Below are 21,581 nucleotides of genomic sequence, written 5' to 3'. Positions count from 1 at the left end.
ATTATTATTAATGCCATAATAATGTGGTAGCCTTCACAACCACATCCTTCCATCCCTCTCGACATTCTGCTGTTCTTCTTCATTTTCTTACAACCAGTCTTCGCAAATCCTCCACTACATCGTTACCTCACCACTTTCTTGGTCTTCCTTAAAGTCTTCTTCCTCCGGGTTTGCCTTCCAGCACCATTTTTGGCACCCTCCTTTCCGACATTCCGTGCACATTAATAGCCCATCTCAACCTCATACTTATCACAACAGATAAAATACTGGTATCCTCGAACAATCTTCCTAGTTCCTCGTTTGTTCTTATTCTACATATTTCATTTTCTTGATTGCTCCAAAAACTCTTCTTAAAATCTTTCTTACGAATCTCTGAATCAGACATTCTTCTCTTCTAGTTAATGTCCAAGCTTCGGCCCCATACGTCACTATTGGTCTTACATGATAAATCATGAAATAAATAATAAGGTTCGATTGATACTTCAGATACCTAGTTTTGGAGGTATGAAAGTTATTATTTATCAGGTTATGAAGATTGGATTTATTTCATCATGTTAGCGTACGGTATTATTCATTTCAAACTTCAAGACAAAACTGGATCAACAAATTATTATATAAAAGGTTTCTCTGTTAGTATTTAGTAAAGATGTACTATGAACAACTATAAGTGATGTATTTCTTTAGTAAACGTTTTTTCAAGTAGAGAACAACTCTCTATTTTCCTATTAAATGGTCATGTAATCGTGGAATATGATTGAAGTAGGCCTACCCCTGTTTTGCTACCAAACGAGATTAAGATCTGATGGGTCTCTAGGAGTACCCTATTTAGTTTTAATCAGCAGCTACTTAGAACAAGCAATGTGGTACTTGTACAATGATGTCGCTAGCTCTAGATAAGCCCACTCATTCCCTTAGTAGACCACTTGGAGATACAATCGACCTCAGATCGAGCCAGTCAAATTCAATTAGCTCCATTCATAAGGGGGTGCATTTTCTCTGAGCCCGAATACATTCTGTTGACTATACAAAGCAGGGAATGAGACGGATAAACGGGGAGTGGATATCCTGCTAAATGGATTAGTGTGCTTTGTGCTTTCTACTTTCTAGGACAACGAATATCTGGACGGTAAAGTAAAGAGGCAGTAGCCAGCAAGCCAACATGCATCAGTAACTCGTCCTTGTTCCACGAAGATCGATTACATCCTGCCTGACCAGCTTCGGAAATTAAAATCAAAGAGTATTATTCAATTGAATAATATTTATTGATGGACCCTGTTATCAACCACAGAGATTCTAAAAGAATATTTAGACTATTCGGTCTGTTAAAAATTGACATTAACTTTTTTACATTCCACATTTCAATTAAAATTGACAAATTAATAGCGGTAAAACTGTAGCACATGCCAAAACTAATTCAATCTGTTGTGGCAATACAGATAAACAATGAACTAAACATTTAACTGAATCCAAAAATGTTGAGCTCTGATTAAAGCGTAAACGCTTCTATGTATAAATATCTACCAACGATAGAAGTGAATTTTGATATGCATTCTACTGTGTATTGATATCCAAAACAATATTAACTAGGCTACAGAATAATATTAGAATACCTACAAATTATATTCACTAGGCTACCTTAAGTTATTAGAAGACAATGAATTAAAACTGATAATTTTCGTTACCAAGTTATAAGTATTTAGTTCGAAAAATGTTAATGTTCTCGTTCAATGACAGCTTGCAAATTGTTATTCGAAAAAGCTTCAACTAATTGACAAAACAAGATCCTTTTATGGTAGAAATTGTTTTATGTATGGGAGTTCAATTAGTCGAAACTCATAACAAAGCAAACTTACGATAAGTAATCTTGGTAAAGGTTTGCATTTAAGGCCAGACCACAATAAAATTAAAATAAAATTCTGCACAACGAAAATCGAACTGATAACCAGGCAAGGACTTGCAAGAATAAGACAGACAGCAATTCGCCAAAAAATGAGTTTGCTATGCTTTGAATAAGGTATAAGGTATAACCATATTGTATAAGGTAGACATCAAACTGATGATACATCTGCTACGGCCTACACAAAGACACAAATCAAAGATTAAAATATTGAAAATAGCAAATGGAAGATTGAAGGAATGCTATGATAGAATTTTAGTCTTGGCCCACATGACGAGTGATCATTCCGGCTTCGTCTAATACAGTAATACACATTGATGATAGTTTAGTAGGTGTATGCGTTAGTACATACGTTAAGTTGATTTTGAAGACCTCTGATTTGTTTGTTGAAGTAATTACTTTTTCAAAGAATTGCAATAAAAGCCATTAAAAGATAGCTATAGTATCGAAATAAATTTGCGAAATCAGGATGCCTACCTACAATACAAGAGATTATGTATAAAGAGAAATAAAAATCTCAGTACCCTTTTTGAAATATTTTATCACAACATGTTTCGGACATTTGAATGACGTCACTTTTCAAGTAAATGTCCGAAACATGTTGTGATAAAATATTTCAAAAAGGGTACTGAGATTTTTATTTTTCTTTATATTTATATTACAAGTAGCCCTATACAGAAAAGAGATAAAGAGGATATGTACTTAAAAAGAGCAATTTCAAAGAGATCTGAGTTGCACAAATGAATAGTAACTTGTGGGCGTTGCTAAATTCGTGCTCTAGAGCTGAATGAATTTCCGGAAGGCCTGTCTTCCTGGATAGAACAATTTCCATTCAGCTTCAAATTAGTTCTTTAGTCAGTTCGAATCAGTTACATCATAGCCACCTCTATAGCCATATAGCCACCTGTTTGATGTGGCTATGGTTAAATTATACTCAATAAAGGTCGTTAGAAACAAAAGGATTTTCCGCGGTTTGATCAACAACTGATACAGTTAATAAATACAGTCTTTCCCTAAAACCGCAAGATTGTGAAACAAAGAATAGGCAAGACAACTGTTTTTATCAAACTGTTTTGCTAAAATTTTAAGCGAGGTTCAAGTGAATGGGACACTAATAAAACTTGATATAAGTGCTCGAACGTCACTTTTCAAGTGAATGGACAAAGGACTTTGAAATATACATTGTAATAATTATATAAAATCAATGATATTGTATACCTACAAGAAAGAAAATTCTATTCGCTCAAATATTCGAGCAATGTATGATTTTTTAGCTTTAAAGTAAATTGTCTTGTTGAGAAATAAATCAAATTGAATGGAAGTCTGAGAATTAATATGTGAAATAACTCAAAGATCAAGAGGGAAAACAATTGAAAATTTTAGTACCTAATAAAAGATTTGGCAATTGACAGGTATTGACATATTCAACAATATTGACAATAAAATATTTAAATATGTTATTTGTTAAGTCTGAATTGAGTGGAACAACTGTAAAATATAGCAAATTATACGTCGAGAGATAAGAAAATATTAATAATTTAATTATCATGTACAACACTACAAAAATTGTAATTGAAAATCAATAAATTATTTGTTTAACAGATCAGAAGTCATGTAGAAAATAAAGAAAACAAAATTTGAAACTGGACGCATTTCAAAATATTTCTAATTTTGGAAGAAAATTTAGAAACAATTTTGTAAGTTTGACCGTATTCCAGAAATGGTCAGCATTTGAACTGTTACACATGAACACACGGTAAGTACATTTGATAACATATTCAGCGATTTTACAAATGTTGCACCGATAATAGGGCTCTAATCGCTAGTCAGGCCATTACCCTACATCACCGTAGTCATGCTTGACAAAGCATGCTCCTGCATTATAGAGCCACGTGGCCTTTTAGCATGAGTCACGTTAGTTCGTATTTGTTGTTTGTCAGAGGAGTGAGTATTGACGACACAACAATCGACGTCACTTACTAAATCATGTGACTCAGGTGAAGTGAGATTCACTTTCAACTATCAACATTTCCATTGCGTTAGTAACATCAATACCTCCCATTTAGCCAACGCTGAAAGTTTAGAGTGAATCCCACTATAGTAAACATAATATTACACGCCATCTCTACATTTTCCTCATCGATTCTATAACGCCCAACTTGACTGTTTTGCTGAAATACTCGGGAAATATTCTACGAGAATTGGTTCACATGAAAAATACAAGTGGCAAGTGGCAAGCCCAGACACAGACGGGGCCAAACAAAGTCAGTCTATCGATCGGAGCAGAAGACGCGTCAGCAGACTGTATATTGACTGTTATTAATCAGGTCAATATATTGTAGTTGATTACACAGGTTCATTTGCCGAACAAATAATAGGAACTGGGACGCACTTCATTCTGTCAAGCATCTTGTGCAATCAATACACTTCTTCTGGTTTAGTGAACGAGGAGCATAAAACTGAAATTGTTTATATTCTACTGTATTTTTATACAAGATAATTCAACACTCATAACCAGAATGAACATGAAATCATTTCGTTCAAGTATAGAAGCTCGCTTAAAATGTTCTTTATTGCTAAAAATCTCTTAAAATGAAATAAAGTGAAATAACTGACAGATAGAAAATATCAATAAAAACTATTTATGATGGTTCAACATCCTATAATATATCTACTGTATTTAACGATTTCAAGTACGTAGTGGATAGGTTATGGGAGAAACTAGTAAACAATTTAAAACTTGAACTGATAAAAAAAGGCTCTACAAGAATTAATTATAATCTAAAGTTAGCAAAAATTAGCCAGCATTGTTATCGAATTTACACATTTCTTACATTTTTATAATGTACATTATGTACAGTACTCACCTATTTAGTGTGAGGCGCCAAACCCCTGTAAAACAAAAAGAAAAAGATCATTATAGAGAAATTACATATATCTTCAATCACAGTAATTCCACAAAAGTGATGTGTCAGGAATTGTGTTTCTATTAAGGAATAGAAGGAAGGAAGGTGATGAATTGAGTAACAGTTTTTGGTGGATTTTTACGCAAAATTTCAGTATTACGAATCATTGGAATGTGTCTTTAAAAGAGGAATATTCAAGTGTTTATGATGACATTTTTACAAAACGAGAAAAGCAAACAAGGTGAGACAGACCTTGAAATATTGAATACGGTATATTTATATGCATAAATTGATCAACACGCTGAGAATTCATTCAAGTACAGTAGGCCTATGTAGTCGAATAAAACAAAAACTATTCCGCAATTCATCACTTAACATCACAACTCTGATTCAGGGTCTGATGCATACGCTGCAAGCAACAAGCCAATTTCATGATCATAAAACGCCAGGAGGCGAGATGACATCAATAACCATACTCAAGACTGACCAAATCACACAGCAACTCTCCTATTCCCAAACTGGAGATAATCAATAGACTTCACCAGTCTATGAAGAAATCAGTACAAGCTGGTCATGGATTGATGAAGAATTGAATTGAATCACGCCACGAATAAACATAAATGAGTAATGATAACAACAATAATAATCATAATTTTTTACAGAAAATTCTACAAAAGTTTCTCTATCAGACTATTGACAAGATATCAATAACATACAACATGATGGAAAATGAGAAACTCGGCTTGAGCAATACGATATTCAACACCAATGAATCTCAGTACCTATCAGTTACTTGAAGGGTATTAATTTCAGGTGAATTGCAGAACCAAAGCAAGGTCACAGACTGAAGTGGCCTTCACACTATAATCTTGGTCTCGTTTCCTATCCTAACACGAGGAGGCTCAGCTAAGTTTCAGATTAAAACCAAACTCTATCTAAAAATGGAAAGACGGCTTTCTTGAGTGTGAAGATCAATTATCAGACCATGTTCGAACTTCCAATTGAGAAATTGAAGATCAAATTTCTATTTCCAACAACGTTTGTTTTCAAGAGATGAGACTTATTTCATTCTCCTTTAACCGCCAAGATTTTAACATTATAAAATGCAATAATTTTTTTGTTCTTGTTGAACAGTTCACATTTAAAAAAAGAGAATTTGAGCTACACTTTTTGTTTCACAACAAGGTCTGTTAAAATTGTATCAGATGGGGCCGCCTCTGGCAAGTAGCAACGCTAAGGTTGGCAATGGTCGGATGAAGATAAATTGATTTGAATCACAGAATGACAGTCACCCTACTAGCACTTCTTTACCAGTAGAAGATACTACACTTCTTTCATCAAGACTCCACTTGACAATTCCAGTAAAATTCCAGTAAAAATTCACAACTGAAGCTTGCCGACGTCCAGCGATCGATGATTCAAGTATCCCCCAGTAAATTTTGAATAATTTAGTGAATGAGGTGAAAGTCAGTATACTAGTGAGAAATAACTGTATGTGAACGTTTTAGACTCAACCAAAATCTTTGAATTATTTATTCCGAAGATATCTCAAATCAATAAAGTAAAGGCAAAATACACGACATACTATAATCAGCTAATAAGATGAAATGCATTCTATACGTCATAAGCTGATAATTGGCTAGCTGAATATTACAACAAAGTTGTCGTTTACGAATCTATTAATTGCGTTTTATCAGCCCTATCCAAACACACAATTAATTTTTTCTCTAGTTAATTGGATGTTTGTATTTCGTAGAATCTTTCTACAACTGAAGCACTAAAACCTAGTAAACATTCATACATATTCAAAAGAAATTTATTCAAAAATAATTGTATTTCGATTCTCAGCTCCTCCAGCTCATTATAATCATTTAAGATCGTCAATAACTGACCAGGTTCCTAGGTTCAGCTACAGTAATATAGTTACTGTAGGTTCTGCCATGTTTATAGAGAAAGATTTGTTTTATATAAAATTTACTAGCACGGCACCCGTGCTTCGCTACGGGAATTGATAGATAAGATTATTTTTGTGAAATATTTATAATCTAAATATTCTACAAAAATTGTTTTTGAGATTAGGCCACAACTTTTCATGAAAATTATTGAGTCAAATCTTTTGAATAATTAAGTGATGTGTTGGAAGTGCTCTGTAGAATAGTAGACTAATTGCAGCGAATTTTGTAGAATATTGGGCGGGGCTCAAGAGTCGACCTTGACTTTATTCATTGGCAATTAATATTTCCCGTTGACAGTTATCAAATTAGCAGTGATCAGGTTATATTTGCTTTTGTTTGATGCAATTGAAACTAAATTCCAAATTAAGTTCATTTGAATTTGTTGACTCTGGTATCCATGGATCTCTTGCTTTTTCTGGAATTTTTGGCATAGCCTATCACTTACTTTTCGTTTCACTTATCCAAAAGTGTGGAAGCAGCCAATCCACTGCTTCTTTCTTCCATGAAAGTCCATTCATATACATAAGAGTCTATTCATAATAGTTAGAGTAACACTTATTGTGGCTGATTTCTCATTTCCTAAACTTTAGCCTACTATCATACATATTAAAGTGGGATCATTCTAATGTTAGATTGCATAAAACTGAAAAGAGGTTATTCAATAACTTTGATTATTGACTACCGTTCTATGTTTTCTTTCTTTGATCTTCGCTTGAAACCAAAAGCTTAGTAATGAAAATTTGGATGTAAATAAATATGTAACTCAATTTAATTTCTATCAAAATTGACAACTTTAGTATTTACTTGTGATCTATCAATATCTATAGGTTTGTCTTGTGTCATGAAATGACATCATGAAAGGAAATAGGAGTAGCTGATGGAATATTAGGTTTTTTTTCGATTTAGTTTTCAGCTGATTTTGAAGCATGAAAATATCAGGCCCAGTAGCACAAAAGCCTGTTCAATTTCAATCATGATCAAATTACATGACAATTAAACAGAGCAGGAGTTTTTTTAATAGAAGGCTTTTTCTGATTGGCTCTTGTGGTATTTAGTCCAGATTAGGAATTAACAGACAGTTCAACTGGCTCTCTCAAGGCTATGGCTGAGTACAAACATAGAGCAACAGAGGAACCAATACAACAGAAGCTGAAGAAATTAGTCGCATTTCTATCACCTCACAATGAACATACATTACATTCAACTACCATATGTTTGGAGAGATGGATTTTAAATTTATGTTGCTTTCATCCGGTCACTTTCTGAACCTATTCTTCCAGATATTTCATGAATACTGCAATGTTCTAAAATAGGTCGCCAAATTTGGTAACTCAACTACAGCTATTATAATTAATCTTTCCCATTTGCTCACACTCTCTTACGTTTTCAACAGACTATGGAAAACTTTTTTCTGATCAGCTGCTACTTGAGGGAACAATAATCCTTCTCAAGGAACTTCAGCGAATTTTCCCAGAGTTGAGACCTATTCCAAAATAATGTTTTTGTCGCAAACCCACTATATTCCTGATTTAATCAAAATCGTTAGAGCCTTTTTGAGATCCGTCTGACATCCGACATACATACATATCCACAAACACACATATTCAAACAGAAATAAATTGCTTTCTTGGTATAACTGACTTCAATGCTTATGATTTCATTCAATGATACCTTATTTCACATAATAAAATAATATCGGGGGACCGAGCTTCATTCTGGAGTGTAAATGCATAGAAAATTTCTAACGAAAGATTGAATTTATAGTTTATATTTATTTAATAAATTTTTCAGTCATACAATTATTTTTACAGTTATATGAGGAGGCACAACAGGCTTATGCCCAAAACTGTCCCTTTTCAAATGTATACTATAGTCCAAATCAAAATCTAGGTTAAGCTACTATCACTCATCAAAATAACAATTTATTCACACTTCAAAAATCAAACACATCATCAATTACAAATAGATATACTATGAATTCGATTTAGAATGATTACTATTTTTGCTACAATATTTGTTAATATACTATATGTACTATTCTACACTAACAGCGCATCTATTTACCTACTATTTTGGACTTTCCGAAGTAAACATGTTTTCTAAAAAAAGAGAAATAAACAAAAATAAGTTTTTCTTGCTGGATTATTTTTCTCGTGAGATCAGCTGAGGAATAACCCACACATGCACTCGCTCACTCACTTTCACTACGGAATTGACAGACGACAAAATTTCCAGCTGTTTTTACAAGGACGTATTTATCCTTTTAATGTCCTTCAGCGAGTTATCCCAGGGATGAGACCTAGTTCAATGGAATTTTCATATCATAAACCTACTTTGTTCCAAATTTCGTGAGAATCGTTAGAGCCGTCTTCGAGATCCGGTCACATACAGATATATAAACATCTAAACATAAACTGCTTGTTTAATATTATAGGATAACAGCTGGCATAAAAAGCAAAAATGTCAAACATGAAATTGAACAGTAGCAATCAACATTATCATCTTGATTTTGATCTAAAGTAACCAAATTATAGTAAGATTCACATCAATGTGTCAGCATTGTTTGAATGGGGAGCATTGATGCTATTAATGAGGAATACTGCAGTGAATATCAACGAATATGCATGTTCTCCAATATTTTTATCGAAAGCTACCTTCTATTTTCTTTGGTAAAACAATCAATGTTTGGGAATAATTGATTCATGAGAAAAGCGCCTTACTTCTATGGAATATATTTTTACATTAGGAAAAGCAACAACAGCTATTTGGCCGCTTTAATAAATAACCCCTTTCGTTCACCCAAGTTAAATTTTGGCCGAATTTCCTCATTCTTTGCAAACATATTCCACAACGGACACTTCTGAAGTTTTAAAAATACCCTCTATATATCATATTGAGTTATTAAAATTTCATCGAAATTGTTTAAGCAGTTTTCGCGACCTGTCGGATATACAAACAAAATTAGTCTTTATAGAATAGGATCAATTGATACTCATCATAAAAGTTTGTTTTATGAAAAATTAAAATTATCTTTACTCCCAGGCTCTTACATTATCTCTGATTGAAGCTCAATTTGTTCTCGATAAATGCATTTTAATTACTTCTTCAACTTGGTGCCAACCTAATAAAGTCAACTCAACTTAATATTACAGACAAAATTTTTAATTTGCCAGTGAACAAGACTGTTTCGGAGAGGTACTCTCTCTAGATTATAGTTCTATAGTAACATAATTATGATATGGACATTTCAATTATAATTAAGAGATTGAAAGAAGAAGAATATACATGCTAAAAGACGAACTTTAAACCCTTAAAAACCACCCTTAGAGTTGAAATATCGCCGAAACATTTCTTAGTGAGCACCTAGGACTTATAAGGAAGCTATATTCCAAGTTTTGTTGCAATCCATCCAGTAGTTTTCCAGAAATCGTGATCAGTGAGTAAGTCAGTGAGTGAGTCAGTGAGATAAGAATTTTATAAGTATAGATAAGATGCATAACTCAGCTGAGTGGCAACTGTATATTTATATTTTTTCTGTCTTTCAAGAGGAGTCAACACCAGCTCACATTCAAGTATCCTATGTATTCTGATTTGAGGTAAAAATTCTTATGAATGTACGAACATAATATTGTTAAACATGATGATAAGGTAATGGGTCTCCTTCCAAATGTTTACATGGATAAAATAAGGGACATTTACACATTTATAGCGAACGCTATATAATTTTGTAACTATATTTTAAAATCAACAGGCTAAGGTATTTACGGGGAAATTATTTACAATATTTATTATCTATTATATTGCATGTCTTAAAATATCCAAACAGTTACTATCAGATACTATTTATTATATAAGATTCATTGTCTCTATATTGTTATTTGTTCATCTATTTTGAATATTTGTTTGTTATTACTTTATCATTGTTAATTATAATACTTTTAAATATAAAACCTATTTTCTATGAGCTAAGGTTCTAGAACCAATAAATTTCATTCATTTATATATAATTCCTACCTGTTAATGTGGGACTATTAAAAAATACATTAAAAACCCAGTCTACTGTGAATGTGAAAATTATGGATTTTTTTGAAACTTCTACAGAATTAAAATTAAAAATGTCAAAATTTGAAATAGTAAAATGAATCTTAGTCACGAATGATTGTTAAACTTTTTGTAAAATTAGTAACAGTTTTGTGATGCGATAAAATCCCAAACTTGAGATAGAAGTATTTGTAGGGATTTAGAGTTATCTCTGAAATTAATATATTCTAAATATCAACTGTGGTCACTTACAGTAGTGCCAGTAAATAATGAACAACATTGGTCACTTATTGACCCCCTCATTGCATTGGACTGGCCGAATCCAAGTGTTGACATGACAATGAGCAGTGACTGTGACCGAGTGACTCTTAAGTTTAATTCATTGAAAACAGACTCCACACTGCAGCAGTGATATCCGACGTCAAGGTCGGTACACTCTTCTATTCTCAACTCACTCTCAACCATCCATCTACGAAAAATTGTGCACCATGCAAACAATGCTCAATTGCATCAGATGTGCTGCACGAATACCGATACTACTCCTATAACTACAAGATAAAATATCGATAATGGGAATTTTCCTATATCTTACAGTATCCCAAGAGTTCTCTTCAACAACTGAAAATTTTCTTCACATCATTATAAAGTATATGACCATATACCATTCCAAATATTTTATTGCTGAATGATGTCTATTAGTGTTTATTTGCGAATGAGTAATGAGATACTCTCATTATATTGAATAGACTATGGAATGAAACTTATTATTGTATTGACTCCAAATTACTGTATGACGAAACTCTATGTTTGTAAAAGCTCTTGAGTTAATAAAACATTATTATTATTAGAAAAATGTTGCGCTAGTTGGAAATTTGGGTGCAGTTCATCAAAGGTTGATAATTCCTACCCAACTAAGCTATTGGAGTTCCCAAATAATAATAATAATAATAATAATAATAATATTATGCTCATATATTATATATTATTTTCATAATTATTACTCGATAAACCTGAATCTATGACTGATAAATTGGGGAGGATATAATTTAGTCATATTGATATGTTCTTCTAATTTTCATTTTTACACTGACCACCATTGAAAATGGTAGGCCTACATACAAGTTTGGTAACGAATTGATTTCAAGTCAATAACTTCGAATGGTGGTACAGTAAAGTGAAGTATACACTAATAGACTATAATACGCTATTGGGACAGGTCTAAATAGATATGTTTTATTAGTTAGTGATGTTCATTACTAGAGGTCGAAAAGTACATTCAATGATTATAAATCACCCCAAGGCACAAAATATTAATCTCGTGAAGTATAAGCTGTTTTCTCAATATGTACTGTAAAACTGTGGTAATATAATAATTATTATTTTCAAACTCCAAACAATGAAACAGTTGTACATAATTAATTTTACTCTTTGCCATCTCTGAATATTATCATGAGAACAGAGCAAACGGTCGAAAATTTTGTAAGTACCATTAAAATATGGTAGTTAAAAGAGGGAATATGACGTAGTGATGTTGATCTGAAGATACTTTTTTTTGAGAGTTGAAAATGTTTTTCCCAACTTACTGACGTCAAATCAAAAAGAAACTCAAACCAATGAGATAGCTCCTTCAGAATTCAAATATGACATACAAAACGTTCAAGGCTTTTGAGAATAAATCCGAAATTAGACAAGCGGCTAAAGCTTGAATCTAAACTGTAATGAATCTAAACTGATGTACTATACTTAATAACAAGGGGAGTATCAACTTTATATTCACACATAATTTTGCTAAATTTCTTAGCAAAACTTAAATTCCGTTATTAAGAAATCAACATTCATCAAGATTAATCAAAACTATAATGCTAATTATAATGAGAGTGAAATCATTTCAAAATCAGCAAAAGTTAAATTTGACAGACAAATAAAATTTTTGACAAATTACAAAATTGCTCTTGTTCAACAGACTGTGAAATAATTGAATTAGCAAACAGTTAATTGCTGTTAGCACTGATAACCTCTGTTGTTGTGGGGGAATGGCACGAGCTAAATGTAGATAAGTCACGATTTCAATGTAAAAAAGCGCACTGGGCTATCAACTGAGTTGTGAACTGATGTTTCAACTTTTTTAGTGTACATTTATTCAAGAGAAACAGCTACATCCTACATGTAATGGGAAAATTAGGTATCACAAATTTTATTGTCATAGAAAGAAAAATGAGATTGAGGAGCATAATTTCATGCATTTATAAGAGCATCATTTTTGCATGAATTAAACATGATACAAGTTTCACTTATAATGAAAGCGGTATCGTAGTTGAAAGTCAAATCAGAATGATTATTTATTTGAAAGGATGCGGAAAAGAAAAAAATTAGGATTAGGATTTCAAACCACATTCCTGGTTGTATCTAATGAACTTTTAGATACGTTTAATGAATGAAAACTATCTCGGTTTTGAAAACGAGAATAATCCTCATCGGATTTCAATCCATATTTCTTTTGTTTCAATTATTAATATCAGTCAGCAATGATGATGACCTCTTCACTCCTCTATTCTGCCTTCATGTAATTTGCAAAATCACGTTCTTTTGACGTGACAAACTGTTACTTGACATTCGATGCTGATGAATAATGCAAGAAAAGCTTATAGAACACAGTACCTACTCGTTAGCTGTGACAGATCTCATGACAGAAGTCATTCGTTATCCCCACGCGAATTCACAAACAATGCATTGATAAGCACAAGAAAAAGAATTCAGATGGATAAAGAGATCTACAATAGCAAATGAGAGACATGATTATAGAATAGAAAAAGAACTAATGGTTTGCAAACGTGGGGTCTGGATTTGTGTATCAGGAGAGATGCATTGATGCTGAAAATTAATGATAGAAGGTTTTCACATTTCATCCATTTCTAGTTAATAGAACTAGATAACAGAAAGTTATAAAAATAAGAATAAAATAATGAATTATTGAAATCAAATGTCTTTCATTGATTCTTTGATTAATAACATAAATGTGAATGCAAAAATCACAAAAAATCTAAATTCTCTCATTTGTTTTCAGTATGAGAATATAGACCTATAGTTTGTGTAAAACAAGTTGAGACTCCATCCGAAGAAATTACAGGGTTGCCAAATCGTTTAAAATTGCAACATTCTCAAATTTCCAATTCAACGTCAGAATTGGATGTATAATTATCATCCCCGATATCCTAGTAGTGCTCTAAAAAAGTTTCCGGGTTGAAGGATTAAAAGGAAATTTAACTTTTATGATACTAGTAGTTCTGTGAACAGTAGACCTCGTGCAGTTATAATGACGTCCCAAACCATAAGCACATCCACACTATAAGCACATACACTAACTATTTATTTGATCAGATCATGCTTACACAAGATTTAATTATCTTATAACGCTAACCGGAATTTAGCGCGAGAAACCCAGAAGACATCTAGGCGCCCAGACGAACTGTAAAGGTGCGTACAGACTCTCGCTCTGCTCCGCAACCGAACGTCACTCCAGCAGAGCGATTGATGATCGACCGGGGAGCAACCGGGGTTTGACCGGGGAACGCGAGAAGATCTAACATCTTTCGTAACGTTCATGATGAGTGCGTGGGCGGTCCGACTGTGGTTCGATGGTGGTACGAGGGGGGTACGAGGGAGGAGCGTGCTCGGTGCGGGTTGGAAGCACGAATATGTGTACGCAGCTTCATAAGTTCGTTGCATCCTATTTAATAGTGCATAAAAATTGCATTCAATGAGGCATGCAATTTATAGTCTACACAGCTGCTAATTTTTTACCAAGTTACATTGAGATATTGAATTGCAATGACGCATGCAATTTATAGTCAACTCGACAGCTGATTTATGATGAATAATTCCATAGTCTGATTTTCACTCTAATATTGACGTATGAAGGAGGCTCCTTTTTCCTTTTTATTATCCTTGAAATGCAAAATTTCCAAAAACTTTGTATATACATCGACGCGCAATTTAGAAAGGAACATACCTGTCAAATTTCATGAAAACCTATTACCGCGTATCGCCTTAAATGCGCAACATATAAACATTTAAACATTAAGAGAAATGCCAAACCGTCGACTTGAATCTTAGACCTCACTTCGCTCGGTCAAAAATTGGAAACATCGCGAAGATTTGTTTTTCTTTTGAATATCACTTCTCTCAGAATCATGTAGCGTCGTAATGCGTAATAATTTTATATCAAATCAACGGGGAGACTGTCTCCTTTCTATTGGTGTCTGGATCATTTTTATCCTACCCATAGATATTTTTTAATTAATAATTATGTTTGTCAATGTCGAGACATTTCGAGCAGAAAACATGAAATTTTCGACATGCTGGAAACTTTTTTGTTTCGGAAGTCAAGTGGGTGGTGAAAGCGAGAAAGTTTCTCAGAAATAATTGAAATTGTTTTTTCAATTGTCAAAAGTAGTCGGAAGATCGTATTTTGGTTTTAAAGTTAGAAGAGTGGCTGCATGGTATGCATTGTGTACCAAATTGTATGCTAAAGGCTGGCAATTTACAAGATTATTTGACTGAATTATTTCAAACGCAAGCAGCTGATTGCCTCCAGAAAGGCTGTAATGAAACACTGCTTGGATTATTCAAGGCGATGATGTCATTCTCACTATTACTAGTAGTTCTGTGAACAGTAGACCTCACTCAGTATTCTCATCCACAAGTACCAGATGTCAACTGTTTTAAATGTTAACAATCTCAGTTCACGTTTGAATTTGTATTTCATATGATATAATTCATCCAGTTCCGTGATGATCTTTCTATCTGATGAAAATTAATTTTTTAGAATCAAAAATATTATAATTTCTTCAGCATTATTTAGTTCATTTGTTTATTTTTATTCACCTATTAAATTAGTTTTTTCGAATGTGAGTATATTGATACTGATGGGCACGCATAATAATACCATGACTGCAAAACAAAATATTGAAACCAAAGACCTTAAAGCTGCGATTAGACCAAATAATTTATTTAAAAAATGTCAATAACTCGATCCTTTTAGATTATATTAGATTGAACATAACTTATCATACACATGATGAACATATGTGTTTGTCAACTTCCGTTCAATGTAATAGAATCTATAAGGATTAAGTTGTAACCATTTTGTTAATAACTTTGGTGTGAACCCAGCTTAAAGATGCATAGCTCTTCAATGTCTTTGATTGAAACTATAGACCTTATACAAATAATACAGTAATAGACTGGCTTCTCCACACATCTGTGTAATCACTTGTCAGCTGATTTATGATGAATAATTCTATAGTCTGATTTTTACTCTAATATTGGCGTATGAAGGAGGCTCCTTTTACCTTTTATATCATCCTTGAAATGCAAAATTTCCAAAAACCTTGTATATACGTCGACGCGCAATTAAAAAAGGAACATACCTGTCAAATTTCATGAAAATCTATTACCGCGTTTCGCCGTAAATGCGATACATATAAACATTTAAACATTAAGAGAAATGCCAAACCGTTGACTTGAATCTTGGACCTCACTTCGCTCGGTCAATAATTTCAATTATTTCTGACAAACTTTCTCGCTTTCACCACCTACTTATCTTTTGAAACAAAAAAGTTTCTAGCATGTCGAAAATTTCATGTTTTCTGCTCGAAATGTCTCGACATTGACGAACATAATTATCAATTGAAAAATAACTATGGGTCGGATAAAAATGATCCACACACCAATAGAAAGGAGACAGTCTCCCCGTTCATTTGATATAAAATTGATACTCATTACGACGCTACATGATTCTGAGAGAAGTGATATTCAAAAGAAAAACAAATCTTCACGATGTTTCCAATTTTATCATAAAAGTTAAATTTCCTTTTAATCCTTCAACCCTGAAACTTTTTTAGCACTACTAGGATATCGGGGATGATATTATACATCCAAATCTGACGTTGAATTGGAAATTTGAGAAAGTTGCAATATTACACGATTTTGGCAACCCTGTAATTTGTTCGGATGGAGGGCCAAGTCTCAACTTGTTTTACACAGACTATAATATAGTAGCAGCTTGGAAATAATTACCAGAGCACGGCTGGAAAGAGGTTAGACATTAAAGGTGACATAAATAAACATTCATTTATAGGGGAACAAACAAATTATTGGGTATATTTTTGCTATATCAATTGGATTATTTCAAATTTGAAAAAGTAAAAAGCAATTACTCTGAAGATTTAAATTCTCTTTTCAATGGCATATATAAGTTAGAACATGAAGTTTTGTAACGGCCCTCTGTGTTACAAAATATTACGTTGATCTTATGTGGCATTATTCAATATGGCGTTATGGCCGACTGATATTGGGCATTATAAAATTAAAAAAATACATGATGGCAAGGGGAGATAACCGAGAGGCTACCCTTGTATTATTAATAGATCTCCAGTTGATAGGTAAAACAGCTAATAACTAAAAGTACTACATAGATATTGCACAAATAGTAAAAAACATAATACCTCAAAAAACCAGCTCAATTTCCACAAAATGAAATAACATCATGAACAATTATTTCACACCTTCAAAAATGACATTTTGAGCTTTGCATCTGCACAAGATTTTCTATTGGTGTCACTAGATGAGTATTGTACTATTTTTGGGTAAATTACTACCGTTTACTCCATACCAACGGAAAGTGTGATTAAACCATAGAATTGAGTGTCAAGTCAAACCAGCTAGGCCTATATCCTTTCATAAGTTACGAGCGTTCGACTTAACGACCGTAACGACCTATGGAATAAATGTAAGTTATGCATCCATATTTTTTAGGTATATCAACTATATTTGCGCCAATGTGAATACATTTTGAGCCATCGGGTACCTAATGTGGGATTCTTACCTCACTAAAAGAACAAAGCAAATTCTGCATTTGTAGAGCAGATTGGAGTTTGTTGAGCATTAAATAAGCCTACTTCAATCTGACACATGTTATCCTATAAAAAGCAATGCTACTATTTTCACTTCTATCTTATGCTGTCAGTCCAAGGAGCAGTCTTCAAGTAGTCAAAGGAAACAAGCTCTCTCACTATTCTTTATTATTGGCAGAGGTGATCATGACTATGAACAATGTATCTGATCTTTGGTGAAAAAATGTCCATCGTCAATAGGGAATTATAATATGTAAACTAATACCGTAACATAGGCCTACAATGTAGCTACTTGTGTCGAACCCATGCCATGACTACTGGAACGATAGAACGAGTTGATAAGTCCTAGCCAACTGCAACATAAAAATGTATGTTTCCATGGATATGATGACTACCGTACCTCTACCTCTTACCTCGCCTTCATGAGATATAGTATACAAAAGGTTTCCAAAAAATGTATAAGCTACACTCTATGACAGTGAATACCTTTATAACGCACTGACAGAAGCTACAGTTAGCATGTGGACTGCTCATGCCACACTACCAGTTGACAAGATATCGGAATACAAGGCCCAATCGACACTGAACTGAAGTTGGACAGAGGGCGCGGGCATGACATGGACGTGGCATATGCAATGCACACCAGACGGGCGAGACAGTGAAATTTCAATAAAATTCTATTACAATCAATTTGTTTTTGTTCATTCTAAACAAGTGGTGTGCCCGTTCTTCTACGCCACGAGATAAGGCAAAGATACGTGACGAGGCCGGTCACTTTCTTAGGTTTTGCCAGACGTCCGTTCTATGTAAATTGGGCCTTACTTGGTATTGTAGTTCAATATCTCTTTAACAGGTTAGTAGTGCGACATTTTTGGACCACTCTGTATGTAAAACACCTTCTTTGAGACATTTGATTAACTACTATAAAGTATATCAACTTAGAATTTCTTTTATAGCTGGTTTTTACACGAGCTAGACAGCCTGTACTTCATTATTATAGTGGAACTGTTCATGTTTGGAACTGTTTACTCAAAAAGGCAAATTCTGGGACAACAAACCGCTTTTTTCCTGCATTCAAGTTTGATAATAGTAAAATCCAGTTAATCTCTAAATTATCTGACTAAAATCAGAAAAGATAACATGATAATTTATTGTGAATTATACGGAGACCACGTTTGTTTTTATTTGTGCTGAAAGGTGTTTTCTAGTTAATGATCAATCAAGTTATCTATCAATATTATATCAAAAACAAAAGCGCCGCATTACTATACTTTTTGTTCAATCCTAGAGTTTAGTAAATGGATGGAAAGTTTCTAATCAAACTAAGTTTATTTGAAACTATTAAACAAACTAATTAAACTATCCGGGAGGATAACAGAAATTAGCGAAAGAGCTGGAGTAGAGGTTAAAATAAACAATATTCTTAAACAGACCATTTATAATTTAAAAAATTGAGTAAATTTAAAAGATATAAACAATTTTTCAATTAACTGTAGCTGGATCAATTTAAAAAACATAAAATCACGTGTTTTTAGACAATAGCATGAAAAATATTTATAAAATTATATTTTGGAATAACTTAGCAGACGATACTAACAGGTAGGCAGTTGCTGTGATAAATGAAAAATTGATCAATAAATATTGTTTAAAAAATTACTAAATCCAATATTATTATAAATTTTGATTTATCATTCCTGATGTACATCAAGATGCAAAAAATAAATAAACGTAAATGTAATGGATTTTAAATGATATATTATAAAATTGAACTTACATAAAAGGATAACCTGAATGAAGGTAACACTGAAGTTTTGAAGTTTGGTAACGTCAGTTGAGCAATAATAATTTACAACGATTTGATACTGATGTATTAAAGAAATTTCAATAGATTATTTTTCACAAAGGACTAAATTGGATCACTTGACACATTTAAATTTGCAGCGCAGGATACAACAAACACTGAACTCGCCTCTGGCCTCTATCAGCAGAACACGACCGTTTCCACATTGTGTGAAATCCCCTCCAAAAAAATAGGGGAGTAGGAGTTGGTCCAATGGTCCAATCAGAAGGCCGTATTCTGATCCGAAAAGGTGGCGTGATCTCCTGTGACGTCAACGATCAATGGAAAACCTTAGACCAGTTATAGAATAGACACGCTAAGAAGTCTAGCCTCTGAAGCCAAAATCTACTGCCATAACTCCAAATCGTGACGTCATCATCGGATAGAAAACTTTCAGATTGTGTCCATTTCAGAAGGATGTAAATTATTATTCATTGAAATGTTGAGCTCCAGCTGCGCTCCCGCAGAAATAGGCACAATCTGCTACGGAAAACAATATAAACAAACTCTACAGAAAAGTTTTCTATCTGATGCTGACGTCACGATTTGGAGATATGGCAGTAGATGTTGGCTTCATCGACTTTCAGTATGAATATAAAATAGGCCGTGTCTATTCTATAACTGGTCTAAGTGGAAAACGAATCCAAATAGTAGCCTATTAAATAAGTTGGTACTTCAATTAATAATAGTCAGCTGCTGGGCTGCTAAGTTCAAAAATATATAATAATCAACTTGAAATAATTGATGATAGAATATTTACACGGTATTGAAACACTAGTAAAAATTTAATCTTCATTGATAACGATTCTTTAACCCAATATATCCATTTAAAATCGTTGATTGTGGAAAGAAAGCAAATGAGATTTAAAAATATATTTCTAGAATAAACTATGATAGATGTCAATTATGAATTTTAAAAAATGTCCAATGTCAATTTATTTGTTCAGATGCAAAATCAAAAAATATAAATTATAAATGGCACTATCATAGAAAAAGGCGTATGCCTTGTAGATTAAAATTGAGACAGCTGACTGATAGGAGCGAAATTCAAATCAAGCACTTTCAGTTTTTTGAAAAGCGGGCCATTCACTATCCGATTTTTTGTACAACTTGAGGTCCAATATTCAATGTTGGATTTGACATTAGAATGAGGTCGTTGTCGTTGATCTTGGGTAGCATGTTGCCGGATGATTTAGACGAGTCGGGGAATCTGAAAACCGATTCATCTAACTTCCCAAAATCAGAGCCGCCTATTCAGTGTCGAGTTGGAACATGAGGGCGGATGTTGGACTTTGACTATAAGGACTTGTGGTCTTACCGTTCCATCATTGTTGGATGAGAAATTGAATAGTGAATGGCCCACTCAACAAAAAATAGTTCAACTGAATAATACTGAAGAACAAAACAGCGATGATTTTACTATTTACTTCTAAATTTATAAATTCACTGATAAAATATTCTGTTAAAATGAAAAAAATAAATCAGTAAAGGTCTTCACACACCTATAACGACCTCCCTTGAGGGTCCGCTCATATTATTATTATTATTTTGCCATAATTATGAAACTGTATAATTTGAGCATAACTTAACAGTGTATGACACGTCAATTAAATAATTAAACTACATCTAGTTTTCCCAGCCCTGAGGTCACAGCAATTTCAAAAAGATCATAGTGAAGAGGTTGAAGTGGGATAGATTCAGTAATTCAGATGAGGTACCTACCGGTACCTTACTGTAAAACAAATATATTCAACGGAAATGTTTTAAAATAAAAGTCATTGCCTTTCTTCTATTTCATTTATTGAAACTCCATACATTACAACATAATCAACATTACATCTTTTTAAACATAACCTTAAAACCTTCCAATTCTTTTCAGTGGCCACTGCCATTAGAATAAAATAAAAATTGACTTGCTATATGAATATAATACAATATAAATACATAATTATGTAGCATACTGCACATCATACTGATCAAACCGTCTTGGTCTCCTACGTTCTCTTACATTATTATGACCTCTTACAT

At 33.1% G+C, this 21,581-nt stretch overlaps 1 protein-coding gene across 2 annotated transcripts in view; it reads right to left on the bottom strand.

Annotated features, from left to right (window-relative positions):
• The window catches only part of LOC111053803 (long-chain-fatty-acid--CoA ligase 4), a 51,502-nt gene extending 31,710 nt beyond the window's left edge, over window positions 1-19,792 (bottom strand). Inside the window, exons 1-2 of one of the 2 annotated variants that reach the window (XM_039424050.1) lie at window positions 19,488-19,750; window positions 4,765-4,789 (exon numbers count right to left, since the gene is read on the bottom strand). The gene's annotated coding sequence lies outside the window, so the exon portion shown is untranslated. Of the gene's footprint in view, window positions 1-4,764; window positions 4,790-19,487 lie in introns of both variants that reach the window. The other variant, XM_039424052.1, reaches the window with a different exon arrangement.
• Window positions 19,793-21,581: the final 1,789 nt, after the last annotated feature.

This window comes from Nilaparvata lugens, chromosome 3, assembly GCF_014356525.2.
Source record: "Nilaparvata lugens isolate BPH chromosome 3, ASM1435652v1, whole genome shotgun sequence".
Lineage (NCBI taxonomy): Eukaryota > Metazoa > Arthropoda > Insecta > Hemiptera > Delphacidae > Nilaparvata > Nilaparvata lugens.
The sequence above is the reverse complement of the archived record's forward strand: the minus strand, read 5'-3'. Positions and strand labels throughout refer to the sequence as shown.